Source organism: Musca vetustissima, unplaced genomic scaffold (genome assembly GCF_032173495.1).
Source record: "Musca vetustissima isolate MV318-11 ecotype Yass unplaced genomic scaffold, APGP_CSIRO_Mvet_v1 utg49058, whole genome shotgun sequence".
NCBI classification, from domain to species: domain Eukaryota; kingdom Metazoa; phylum Arthropoda; class Insecta; order Diptera; family Muscidae; genus Musca; species Musca vetustissima.
Genome location: NW_026887382.1, coordinates 1 through 14047, shown reverse-complemented (window position 1 = coordinate 14047; position 14047 = coordinate 1).

The window sequence follows — 14047 nt, the reverse complement described above, 5'->3', positions numbered from 1 at the left end:
CGTGTTTTAGTCCCTCTTTCATAATCTGTTGGAATTTCCCAGTAATTATCAAAACAAATTGAAATTTGTCGCACAGTGTAATGAACTTTGGCCCTCATTTAGATATAGCCCCTGTGTGGAGGTTCTAGAAGGAATGAACCGATATTCCCCATTTTCGAACATGAACTAAGTTTGGAAGAAATAATAAGATGGGCAAAGTTTGGATGAAATCTAAATTTTTTGAAACGGATTTGGTCCAAAGAAATATGGGGACTAGAACCAATATTTCGATGAGGCACATTTTCACCGTGTTAAAGTGTATACACCCTCATTACCCATAAGTCGGAGGGTATAATTATCCATTAAAAATTTTTGAAATTTGTTTACATAATCTCTTTTTAGAAATGTCGGTATAGGTCCACTTTTTGGTATGTTCCATATATTTTCATTTCTAGTACCTGTCAGTATATATATGGTGGAGGGTATCCAAAGTTCGGCCCGGCGGAACTTAACGCCTTTTACTTGTTATCCTTAGACTTGCACGACATTTGGCATAGCGTACTGAATTAAAGATGTGTGTTACATTTCATGAAAATCGCTTCAGATATAGCTCCCATATATGTTTTAGTTCGATTTTAATGTTTTTTTTTTTTTCGATTAACACGAAAATATGTACAACGTATAAAATTGAGACTTGAACGATTTTATACATATGGAAGCCATAGCTTCCATATGTATTTCGAACGGGAGTCTGATTGAAGTTATATGTTTAACAGTGCAGATACCGAATCGCGTGTATCAATTTTGTTATAAATCGGTTTTCATAAATTTGTTCCGTGGTACGCAGACGACTATAAATCTGCCCGAATGAAATTAAATTTATCATAGGTTGTAGAAAAACATGAGTAGGTTCCTTCGAGGGAACATTGACATGCAATTGTAAGGGTACATATGTACAATATACTCAAAGTGGTGAAGAGTATCATATCGTCGGCCCAGTCCGACTTTACTACTTTCCTTACTGGGTTTCAAATAGAATTTTACATTTATGCTTTTGTCTTTTTAAGTGAATAAAGTGTACCCGATTTAAAATTTAAAAAACCAACACAATGTGTTTATTTTAGAAAAAGTTATACGGCATTTATTATTTTTGCAATTTCATGCAAAATTCCCCTCATGTTATATTACAAAAATTCCCAATACTACTTATGTATAACATATTAAATACACCGTGGGAATAAATGATTTTCATAGCTACTTAAAGTTTTTTTCTTTTTATTTTAAATATTTTACATTGCAGTAAATTCCCAGCGGGATAACTTCATACACCATAATATATAATTTAACATTCAACTTCGCTATACATTAGCTATATTGTTTTATTATTTTGTTTCTCCTCCATTTCAAATGTTGGAATTGCCTCACTTACTTCTTTTTTATCGTTACCACCCACCGATATTATCGGAAAGAAAAAAAGAACAAGAAAGAAGAAAGTTTCAACAACTCTCTGACCTGCATTATCTATTACTACGGCAGGAAAAAGGCAGAAAGTTTTAACATAACACCCTCAAGCAAAAAGCATCATCATACAAGAACAACAACAGCAGCAGAATGCTACAGCCATACAAAAGGAGGAATTGAATAAAACTCAAAGGAAATCAATAAATAATAGTATAGGAAAAAAATAACAAAGGAAACAGAAACCAACACCCATACCAAAAAACACATGACTGAGAATAGTACAATAAATGTTGAAAACTCACTTTTTTGCTGTTGTAAGAAATGGGGAATGTAGAGAATTCACTTCGTTCAAGAGAATAACAAATATTGGAAAAAGTTTTAGATGTGCACTAAAGTAAAACAAATTACAAATTAGGGGAGGATTAAATCCATAGCTTTTATCGTAGATGTATGCGAGCTTCCAAAACACCGAAATTCCTTTCAGTTGAAAAATGGGGCTACAAACCTCAAAATTCCAAAAATTGGGTGGGACTTTATATGGGGGATATGTCAAAACATGGGCCGATATACCCCATTTGCAATACCAAACATCCTGGGAGTAACTACAATGTCAATGCAAAATTTCAAAGCTCAAATATTGCGATCTCTATGGTGATTTCAACATGGCAAATGCTATATACACTCCACCACACCAATATACCTAATAATTCGTTTGAAAAGCTAGTATCAGGCAGGGTGTCTTGGATTGATAGTAGCCTACAATGTTGGACTGAGACTCCTTTGCAATCGCTGGGAATGAATATGGCATGCAAAGAATTAGGTTATGTAGAATGAGACTCTTTACATTCGTATCGCACCTCATCTTCTTGAACATTAAATACATAATGATCGGCTGATCACTCAAATTTTTGTGCATTAGAAGTTGCACAAAATTTGCCTCATTCCTATTTTATTGATATAGGAAATGTCCGGAAGGGCAGACGGACAAACTTACGGAAATGACAGAATTGACATAGAATTTTATTATTCTATGTACTGTAAACGTAATGGCAAATTCAATATACTCTCCACCACACCAATATACCTAATAATTCGTTTGAAAAGCTAGTATCAGACGGGGTGTCTTGGATTGATAGTAGCCTAGAATATTGGACTGAGACTCCTTTGCAACCGCTGGGAATGAATATGGCATGCAAAGAATTAGGTTATGTAGAATGAGACTCTTTACTATTGTATCGCACCTCATCTTCTTGGACATTAAATACATAATTATCGGCTGATCACTCAAATTTTTGTGCATTAGAGGTTGCACAAAAATTTGCCTCCTCCTATTTCATTAATATAGGAAATGTTTGGGGTAAATTTTGATGCCAAATAAAACTACTTACTATATAGCATACAATTGATAGACACCAAGCCCGGATACCCATCACCATCAAAACGCCCACTCTAAAATAAATAAACGAACAACTAACAAATAAATCAAACGTACGAACAACTTTAACAAAACAAATCGAAGCAAACTTAAGCCAAGGTACAAACAACAGTTAGAACTTTGATAGAATTCTATATCGTTTTGTCACAATACACTTCTGCACCTCTTCTTCTTCGTCTTTTGGCTTTACCAAAGAATTATCTATGTGTAATCCTTGTCCATATTGAATTCAAATGTTACGTTACTTTTATAAAAACACTTCAATCGCTTTGAAACTCAAATATAACTATGGTTTGAAGTTTTGTTGTGATTCGTTTATGTTCCTCTACTTCTTCTTCTTCTCTACACTACATCTAGAGGAACAACTCCATCTCAACTTAACATTTCGTTATCTACAACTTAAACATTTGGAATTGTAGTGCATAGGAAAATAAAATTGATACGCAGTAGCACCAACCAAACTTTCTAATATTTATTCTACGCATACTAACACACATATGGAATAGTTTGTGTATTCTACAAAGTTAGACTTCGATACATTACATTCAAGTTTTTTTTAGCAACAATGGACCAGGATTGAATATTGCATTCAGTGTATGCTATTTTTATACCCTTCACCACACTGTGGTACAGGGTATTATGTCTTTGTGCATATGTTTGTAACAGGCACATGGTTCCTTTTGAGAATATGCATAGAATCACTTTCTGAGTCGATTTATGCATGTCCGTCTGTCCGTCCGTCTGTCCATCTGTAGATGTTAAATTGTAAACAAAGTACAGGTCGCATTTATAATCCGATTTGGATGAAATTTGGCCCAAGTCACTTATTTGGCCCAAGGACGAACCCTATTGAAATTGGGAAAAATCGGTTCAGATTTAGCTATAGCTCCCATATATATTTTCGTCAGATTTAAGGTAAATGGGGCAGCAAAGTCCCTCTATATCTCTCGATTGGCACGAAATTTGGCACAGAGTACTGAATTAGGTCCAGAATGATTTGTGCCAAGTTTCGAGAAAATCGGTTCAGATTTAGATATAGCTCCCATATATAGTTTCGTCCGATTTGAGGTAAATGGTGCACCAAAGTCTCTACATATCATTCGATTTGCATGAAATTTGGCACAGAGTACTGAATTAGGTGCAGAATGATGTGTGCCAAGTTTCAAGAAAATCGGTTGAGATTTAGATATAGCTCCAATATATAGTTTCGTCCGATTTAAGGTAAATGGTGCACCAAAGTCCTTATATATCATTCGATTTGTACGAAACTTGGCATATAGTACTGAATTAGATCCAGAATAATGTGTGCTAAGTTTCGTGAAAATCGGTCCAGATTTAGATATAGCTCCCATATATATTTTCGTCCTATTTAAGGTAAATCGGTCTCCAAAGTCCACATATATCTTTCGATTTTCACGAAGTTTGGCATAAAGTACTGAATTTGGTCAAGAATGACGGGTGCCAAGTTTCGAGGAAATCGGTTCACATTTATATATAGCTCCCATATATTTTTTCGTCCGATTTAAGGTAAATGGGTCTCCAAAGTCCCTATATATCTTTCGATTTGCAAGAAGGTTGCCATAGGGTACTGAATTGGATCCAGAATTATGTGTTAAAATCGGTTCAGATTTAGATATAGCTCCAATATATATTTTCGTCCGATTTAGTGTAAATTGTGCACCCGCGCAGAATTTTGTACAATGTACTGAAGTTACTATAACCTTTCGTAAGTCAAGTTTTCTTGAAATTGGTTCAGATTTGCATATAGCCTCTATATATACTTTCGTCCGATTTTAAGTAAATGGTGTACTAAAGACCCATAGCTAGGCCGATTGGCAAAACGTACTAAAATTAATATAAATTAATATCGGCCTAGTTTTCTTGAAATCGGTTTAGATATAGTATAGAATAGCTTCCATATATAATTTCGACCTATTTATATTGATTGTAAGCCAAATAATCAATGGGTGCTAGATTGATATTACATTTTAAACAGTGAAGCATAAACAGTGAAGTCTTCTTAAAGTCTGTTTACAAAGTATGGAATAGATTGCAGAATGGCATGTGTAAGGATTGATGTTAGTCGGTTTACTTTTATATAAAGATCGCATTTTTAAGTTCGTTCAATTTCATGTCAATGTCCCTTCAAAAAGACGAAATCTGTAAAGCTACATATGTAGAATATCCCCAAAGTGGCCCAGTCCGACTTTACTACTTTCCTTACTGGTTTTAGAGATATATTCGTATTGCCACTGACACATATATGTTTATATCTTTTCACATATTTTGTGAAAAGATTTACCTACCCACACATTGGGGATTGTGGAAAAATCTTATTTCAAGCAGGACTTTTATAAGGAGGTACATAATGTAACCAGTAAGGAAAGTAGTGAAGTCGAACTGTGCCGACTTCATATTTATCCTAACAATTTCATGTCAATGTTTGCTCGAAGGGACATACACAAGCCTTTCTGTAACTTATGCTTAATTTAATTTCATTCGGGCAGATTTAGAGACGTTTGCGTACAATGGGTCAAATTTATGGAAATCGATTTATAGCAAACTTCGAAATGATACGTTGTGCAAAATTTCGGGTCAATCGGAAAACATTTGGAGTTTGAAGCACCATTTATCGGACGAAAATATATATGTGGGACCTATATCTATATAAACCGTTATTCTTGAAACATAACACACATCATTCTTTATACAGCTTCTATTTATCTTTATATTTGGCATAACGTCTAGGTACACCATTTACATAAAATCGGACGAAAATGAATATGGGAGCTATATCTAAATCTGTACCAATTTGAACGAAACTTAACACACATTATCCCAGACTTAATTCAATATGCTGTGCCAAATTTCGTGCAAATCGAAAGATATATAACGACATTGGTGCACTATTTACATTAAATCGGACGAAAATATATGGGAGCTATATCTAAATCTGAACCGATTTTCACGAAACTTAAGATACATCGTTGTAGACTCAATTAAGTACTCTATGCAAAATTTCGTGGAAATCGAATATATATAGGGACTTTGGTGTACCATGTGCAAAAAATAGGATGAAAATATATATGGGATCTATATCTAAACCTCCACCGCGATGGTGCGCATTCAAAATATCTCACAAAGAACGGGAACTTCATATGGTGAATGACATAGTCAAATTGTTTGCAAGTAGGCTTTTAAGGTGGAAAAATGGAAAATCAAATTACTGGTTAGAAAATTGGACAAGGATCATCACTACGATCAGACCGAAAATTGTGCGGGGTCTCAGCATGTAAAATCTTTTTCAAAATAAGTTTTTATTCACGTGGAATAAAAAAAAACATTGGGGTAATAAGTCTTTTATTCACCAGGAATCCGGAAAAAAACTTCAGCCACTTCAGAATACCGAAAATAGGACACATCCCTCTCTCTTCCTATCTATATATATATATATATATATATATACGTAATGCCAATAGATGGACAGACATGGTTTTATATGGGGTATATGTGCAAACCTTGACCTAATTTGATAATTTTCGGTATATATGTGTATGCATATGGCGGCTATCATAACAACGGAACCACTATTGTACACTTCCGGTACCAAGAAATTTTCTGAGAAAATGTTTTTACCCACCAAAAAAGACTAGCAGACTTTGATGTAATAAGTGACTAAAAAAATTCAAAATACCGCCATGGGGAGGGACCTTTACATATCAAAACATGCAAACATATCGAAAAAAATTTTCAATCTCCAATATACCAGACATCCTTGGATATCCAAAATTGCAAAGCTCTATTTTGAATATCGTGATTTTAACAGAGAAATAGTTTTACTTTATAGAATCTCCAAGAATATATCAAATCTAATATGGCATGCAACTTATTGCATGTATTTGGCACGCCGAATTGATTCTAATTTGGGTGTAATATATTTCTACAAAAAAGTTCTATGAATTAGCCCCTCACTCATGAAGATGCAACTCAAATGCACCTCTCCCCGACCGAATTTAAAATGTTGTTTTCATTATGTCTTCTGCGAAAGGCGTTACCGGCCTTTCAATTTTTTATGAAGACCGTACTTGTCTTCTGAAATTTTGAATAACAATGTCACAAACTTGCATTTCTATAATCTCGATAGTCCTACGATAGTCTTTGTGCGTTGCAATCGACCTTGGCTGTTTACGTAGACCTTTTAAATAGTAGACCAAAGAAGTTGAGAGGATATGATCTTAGTAGGCTATTGTGATCACATTTTCGAAAACTAATTAACCCGATTCCAAAGAGTTAATCATATTTCGAAACGCAATCTATTCGCGTAATTAATGATCCATCCTCATTTCGAAAGATCCAATGACCTCGCCGGATCATAAACTGCTTCTCATCAATAACTCTTGTAGTTACCCTACCTCAGAAGTGACTTTTGACGTTTCTCTCAATGTGCAAATAGTCCTCATCAGTCAATTTGATTTTAAGATTAAATTCCAGATCATTTCCATATATTGCTAGGATCCAATTAGCAAAGACAGAAATCGACCAACTTTAGTTCATGTGTTAATTGGAGTTCCAAGTTCTTATGTAAAATATGGCGTAATGACGTTTATAGAATTCCTAAATTCAAAGAACTTTGAGCAATAAGCAAATCAGTTTGTATCAGCTGTGACACGGCAACCCAAGAATACGTTAGTTTTCGAAATGTCACTGCAAAATTTTTCCATGGTAATTTTTACTGGTAATTAGAGTTGGTTAGTTCCGGAAGGAACTAGTTCATTGGAACTATTCCGAGAAAGGAACGATCGGAACTAGTTCCAGCTCGTTAATTAATAAAGTTCCTTTTTCTGATCTCGTTCCTTTTTGAGCTCGTTCTTTTTTTCTGACCTTGTTCCTTTATTCCCATATTCTTCATTCGTTCGTATTTGAAATTGTGTAAATAGTTAAATCTTATTTTTTTGTTTTAAATATTTTTATTTATAAAGTATTTTGTGCCTATCGCCCTGCAGTTGAATTCTGAAGCTTCATTTCATTTTTGCACAATTTTCAATTTTTGCTTTTATTAACAAGTCAACACGGAACTATGTGAGCGGAAAAAACAAAAAGAACGATGAAAGAGAGAGATTCAAAGGAACTATGTAGGAGTCGGAACTATATGGAGCAAATGAACTATATGGAGCAAATGAACTATATGGAGCAAAGGAACTATTTGCAGCAAAGGAACTATAAAGAGCAAATTAACTATAAAGAGCAAATGAACTGTATGGAGCAAAGGAACTATATGGATCAAAAGAACTATATGGAAAAAAACGAAAAAAACCAGTAAGGAAAGCAGTAAAGTCGGACGGGGCCTACTATATGATACCCTTCACCACTATGTGTATATTAAACAGGACTATTAGCATGAAATTGGATGAAATAAAATATGTGGTATTTATCTAAATGTGAATCTACCTAGATCTATCAATTAAGTATGTAAATCGACTTCAAACAAATATAAATAGGTCATCCGTTGGGTTACGTCTGTACTTCTAGAAAACGCAACTACGATATTCTATGCTCAATTTTGTACGATGTGCAAAATTTGATGTCAATCTGACTAACATGAGGAGTTTGATGTCCAATTTACTTGAAATCGGGCGAAAATATATATGGAAGCTCTAACCAAATATTAAGCGACTTCAAACAAACTTGTCACAGGTTAGGTTATACTAAACACTACTAAAACAGAACGTTTTCTTCCTATTGGCTCTTTGGTGCGTCAATTACTTAAAATAAATCTTTAATAAAAGGGAGCTATATGTAAATCTGGACCGATTTTCACAAAACAAGGCAGACATCACTCTAGGCTCAATTCAGTACGTTATGCTAAATTTCGTGCAAATCGAAAGATATATAGCGACTTTGGTGCACCATTTACATGAAATCGGACGAAACTATATGTGGGAGCTATATAGAAATCTGGACTGATTTTCTCGAAACTTGGCAGACATCACTCTAGGCTCAAGTCAGTACGTTATGCGAAATTTCGTGCAAATCGAAGGACATATAGGCACTTTGGTGCAACATTTACATGAAATCGGACGAAACAATCGAAAGATATATAGGGACTTTGGAGCACCATTTACATGAAGTCGGACGAAACTATATATGAGAGCTATATCTAAATCTGGACCGATTCTCACGAAACTTGGCAGACATCATTCTAGGCTCAATTCAGTACGATTTCTTGCGATTTGCACGAAATTTGGCATATTTCTTGCAAATCGAAAGATATATAGGGACTTTGGTGCACCATTTACATGAAATCGGACGAAACTATATATGGGAGCTATATCTAAATTTTTACCGATTTTCTCGAAAGTTGGCAGACATCATTCTAGGCTCAATTCAGTACGTTATGCCAAATTTCGTGCAAATTGAAAGATATATAGGGACTTTGGGGCACCATTTACATGAAATCGGACGAAACTATATATGGGAGCTATATCTAAATCTGGACCGATTTTCACGAACCTTGGCAGACATCATTCTAGGCTCAATTCAGTACGTTATGCCAAATTTCGTGCAAATCGAAAGATATATGGGACTTTGGGGCACCATTTACATGAAATCGGACGAAACTATATATGGGAGCTATATCTAAATTTTTACCGATTTTCTCGAAAGTTGGCAGACATCATTCTAGGCTCAATTCAGTACGTTATGCCAAATTTCGTGCAAATTGAAAGATATATAGGGACCTTGGGGCACCATTTACATGAAATCGGACGAAACTATATATGGGAGCTATATCTAAATCTGGACCGATTTTCACGAACCTTGGCAGACATCATTCTAGGCTCAATTCAGTACGTTATGCCAAATTTCGTGCAAATCGAAAGATATATGGGACTTTGGGGCACCATTTACATGAAATCGGACGAAACTATATATGGGAGCTATATCTAAATTTGGACCGATTTTCTCGAAAGTTGGCAGACATCATTCTAGGCTCAATTCAGTAAGTTATGCCAAATTTCGTGCAAATCGAAAGATATATAGGGACTTTGGGGCACCATTTAAATGAAATCGGACGAAACTATATATGTGAGCTATATCTAAATCTGAACCGATTTTCACGAAACTTAGCAGACATCATTCTAGGCTCAATTCAGTACGATTTCTTGCGATTTGCACGAAATTTGGCATATTTCGTGCAAATCGAAAGATATATAGGGGCTTTGGGGCACCATTTACATGAAATCGGACGAAACTATATATGGGAGCTATGTCTGAATTTAAACCGATTTTCTCGAAAGTTGGCAGACATCATTCTATGCTCAATTCAGTACGTTATGCCATATTTCGTGCAAATCGATGGATATATAGGGACTTTGGGGCACCATTTACATGAAATCAGACGAAACTATATATGGGAGCTATATCCAAATTTGGACCGATTTTCTCGAAAGTTGGCAGACATCATTCTAGGCTCAATTCAGTAAGTTATGCCAAATTTCGTGCAAATCGATGGATATATAGGGACTTTGGGGCACCGATTTCATGTAAATGAAATCGGACGAAACTATATATGGGAGCTATATCTAAATCTGAACCGATTTTCACGAAACTTAGCAGACATCATTCTAGGCTCAATTCAGTACGATTTCTTGCGATTTGCACGAAATTTGGCATATTTCGTGCAAATCGAAAGATATATAGGGGCTTTGGGGCACCATTTACATGAAATCGGACGAAACTATATATGGGAGCTATGTCTGAATTTAAACCGATTTTCTCGAAAGTTGGCAGACATCATTCTATGCTCAATTCAGTACGTTATGCCATATTTCGTGCAAATCGATGGATATATAGGGACTTTGGGGCACCATTTACATGAAATCAGACGAAACTATATATGGGAGCTATATCCAAATTTGGACCGATTTTCTCGAAAGTTGGCAGACATCATTCTAGGCTCAATTCAGTACGTTATGCCAAATTTCGTGCAAATCGAAACATATATTTAGGACTTTGGGGCACCATTTACATGAAATCGGACGAAACTATATATGGGAGCTATATCTAAATCTGGACCGATTTTCACGAAACTTGGCAGACATCATTCTAGACCTAAATGATTAGGCTGTACCAAATTTCGTCCAAATCGAAAGATATATAGGGGCCGTTTACATTAAATCGGTTAAATATATATATGGGAGCTATATCTAAATCTGAACCGATTTGTCCCAATTTCAATAGGGTTCGTCCTTGGGCCGAATAAGTGACCTATGCCAAATTTCATCCAATTCGGATCATAAATGCGACCTGTACTTTGTTTACAATTTAACATGGACAGACAGACGGACATGCATAAATCGACTTAGAAAGTGATTCTATGCATATTCTCAAAAGGAACCATGGGTCTATCTCGATTATTTTTGCCTGTTACAAACATATGCACAAAGACATAATACCCTGTACCACAGTGTGGTGAAGGGTATAAAAACAAAAAGAACGATGGAAGAGAAAGGAACTATGTAGGAGTCGGAACTACATGGAGCAAAGGAACTATTTAGAGCAAATGAACTGTATGGAGTTAAGGAACTATATGGAGCAAAGGAACTAGTTCCTTTTAAAAAGGAACGAGAAAGACCGATCCGCTACGTGAACTGGATTACCCAACTCTACTGGTAATTCAAACCTCTTGTTAAAAAATCCTCTAGTTGGTCTTCCAGTGATCATTTGGCATCTGAGCCCACTGTCAAATAAATGTTGTCCGAACAAAAATCAAGGACTTTGGAAATAAAAGGAGAAAAACTTTATTTACTTTATTTCGAAACAATATAAACACATGACATATACAAGAATACATAAAAAAATAAGTTTCAAGCGAACCAAATGTCTGATCCTAGGTGTTTACATTCACCGTCAAATCGGAGTGCACTCAGGGAATAGGGGTTTTATTTTTTATTTTGTTGCCAGTCGCATGATGCCCAGTTTATTGTCATTGCAAAATTTGTCTTACTGGTAATTCAAACCCCTTGTTAAAAAATCCGCTAGTTGGTCTTCCAGTGTTCTTCTTGCACATGAACCCACTGTCAAGCAAAATTTGTCCAAACAAAAATCCTGGACTTTCGAAATAAAAATATTTGTAAAGTTTTTTCGATTCTTTGGCAAACAACACGAAGGACAAGAACTTTATTTACATTATTTCGAAACAAAATAAATACAACATATATGAGAATACACAAAAAATAAGTTTGAAGCGAACCAACTGTTTGATCCTAGGTGTTTACATTCACCGACAAAGCGGAATGTACTCAGGGAATAGATTTTTTTATTTTGTTGGCAGTCGCATGATACCAAGTTCATTGTGATATTTTCTTTTTTTAAACGATGCAAGTGACTGCAAAGGATTCTAAGCCAAGCATTACCTCTTCTTCTTCATTCAATCTCTAACTGTCGTCATATCAATTTTCCGCTTTCCAGTCTTCAGCTGCAGAAAATGCTTCGCTGAATTGAAGTTACATCACGATGTTAACTTTGAGGAGGAGACGTAAATGTTAGCGTATGTGTGTGTGTGGGGGGTGTGTAAGTCATTGTGTTTTTAGCTAAACCTGCAAAGAAAATGTGTGGCACATTTGTACGGACACATGTATTTGTGTACCTGCATGCATATACATACGGCTCCTTAGAAAAATATTTTCTTGTAAGGTTTGCAAACATTTTTGTAAAACACTACCACATACCACGACCACGACGTTTGAAGTACTTTCTTCTTTTAAAGATGAAGAGTTTCCCCTTCCGTGTTTATGGTTAGTTTTATAACAAAATTTATTGCTACGCTTTGTCGGTCTGTCGTGGTATTTTTGGAACACACTTACATGCATATAGAATAACAAAAATTTGTAGACAAGGTACAACTTTGTATACAGTGGGCAGGGGTGCATTCAATAAAAATGCAACAGGATCAAAAATAATATTAAAAAAAGAATTAACCGCACGTTTTGTGAATTGTTGAATATTAAAAAAACCAAGTAAAACCACTAAGGAAAGTAGAAAAGTCGGGGCCGACTAAATTCCACCCTTCTCAACTGCGAAACGCGTCGCATAATAGTGGGAATGTATTATTTCTCTGGTTTTCCTTTCAATTGCAACATCGATCATGTTGCTCATCACTAAAGAGAAATTAATAAAAACATTTACATGTATGATCCTTCGCCCTAAAAGGCTTAAAACTCAAAAATTCAGAATTAGCCCGGCTGGGATTTGAACCCTAGTTTCCAAGACATCTGTTGATTGTTGTCCGGCGGTTGAAAAATATGCAGTTGTATACCATTGATGAAAAATATTGTAGTCTGTACGGAAAACGTTCGTCACTACAGGAAAATTTTGCTCTGAAAAGAAATGTTCTGTTGTGATGCCAAATGTCTGAACCTTGACACAGTTGAATTTAATTCGTAAGCGCAATTTCGCACCAATATTCGAAATATATACAACTTATCAAGTAACAAAATTTGTAAGCCACATTGCTCAATGTTGCAACTTCGATCATGTAGCTCATCTCGAAAGAGAAATCAATAAAAAACGAGTACGAAAAGTAGTAAATATATATATATATATATAATCGATATATATATAGCAACTTTGGTGCACCAATTACCTTAAATATATATATATATATATATATATGGGAGCCATATCTAAATCTGAGCCGATTTTCACGAAACATTGTACATATCATTCTAGACTTAATTCAGTACGCTATGCCAAATTTCGTGCAAATCCCAGGATATATAGGGACATTGGTGCACCATTTACATAAAATCGGTCGAAACTATATATGGGAGCTATATCTAAATCTAAACCGATTTTCACGAAACTTGGCACACATCATTCTGAACCTAATTCAGTACTCTGTGCCAAATTTCGTGCAAATTGAAAGATATAGAGGGACTTTGGTGCCCCATTTATCAGTGACCTTTGCTTAACGTTGACGCATTTTTTTTCTATCATGGCATTAATTACGCCAAAATCGCTGTGTGCAAAGTGTTTTAAACCTTTAAATGCTGAAAAATATATAAGGTGTAACATTTGTGGTTGCCGGTTTCATTATATCTGCACTGAAATTGTTGATGTAAATATATTTGAAGTTATTAAAAAAACTAAAAATATATTTTATAATTGCAATGA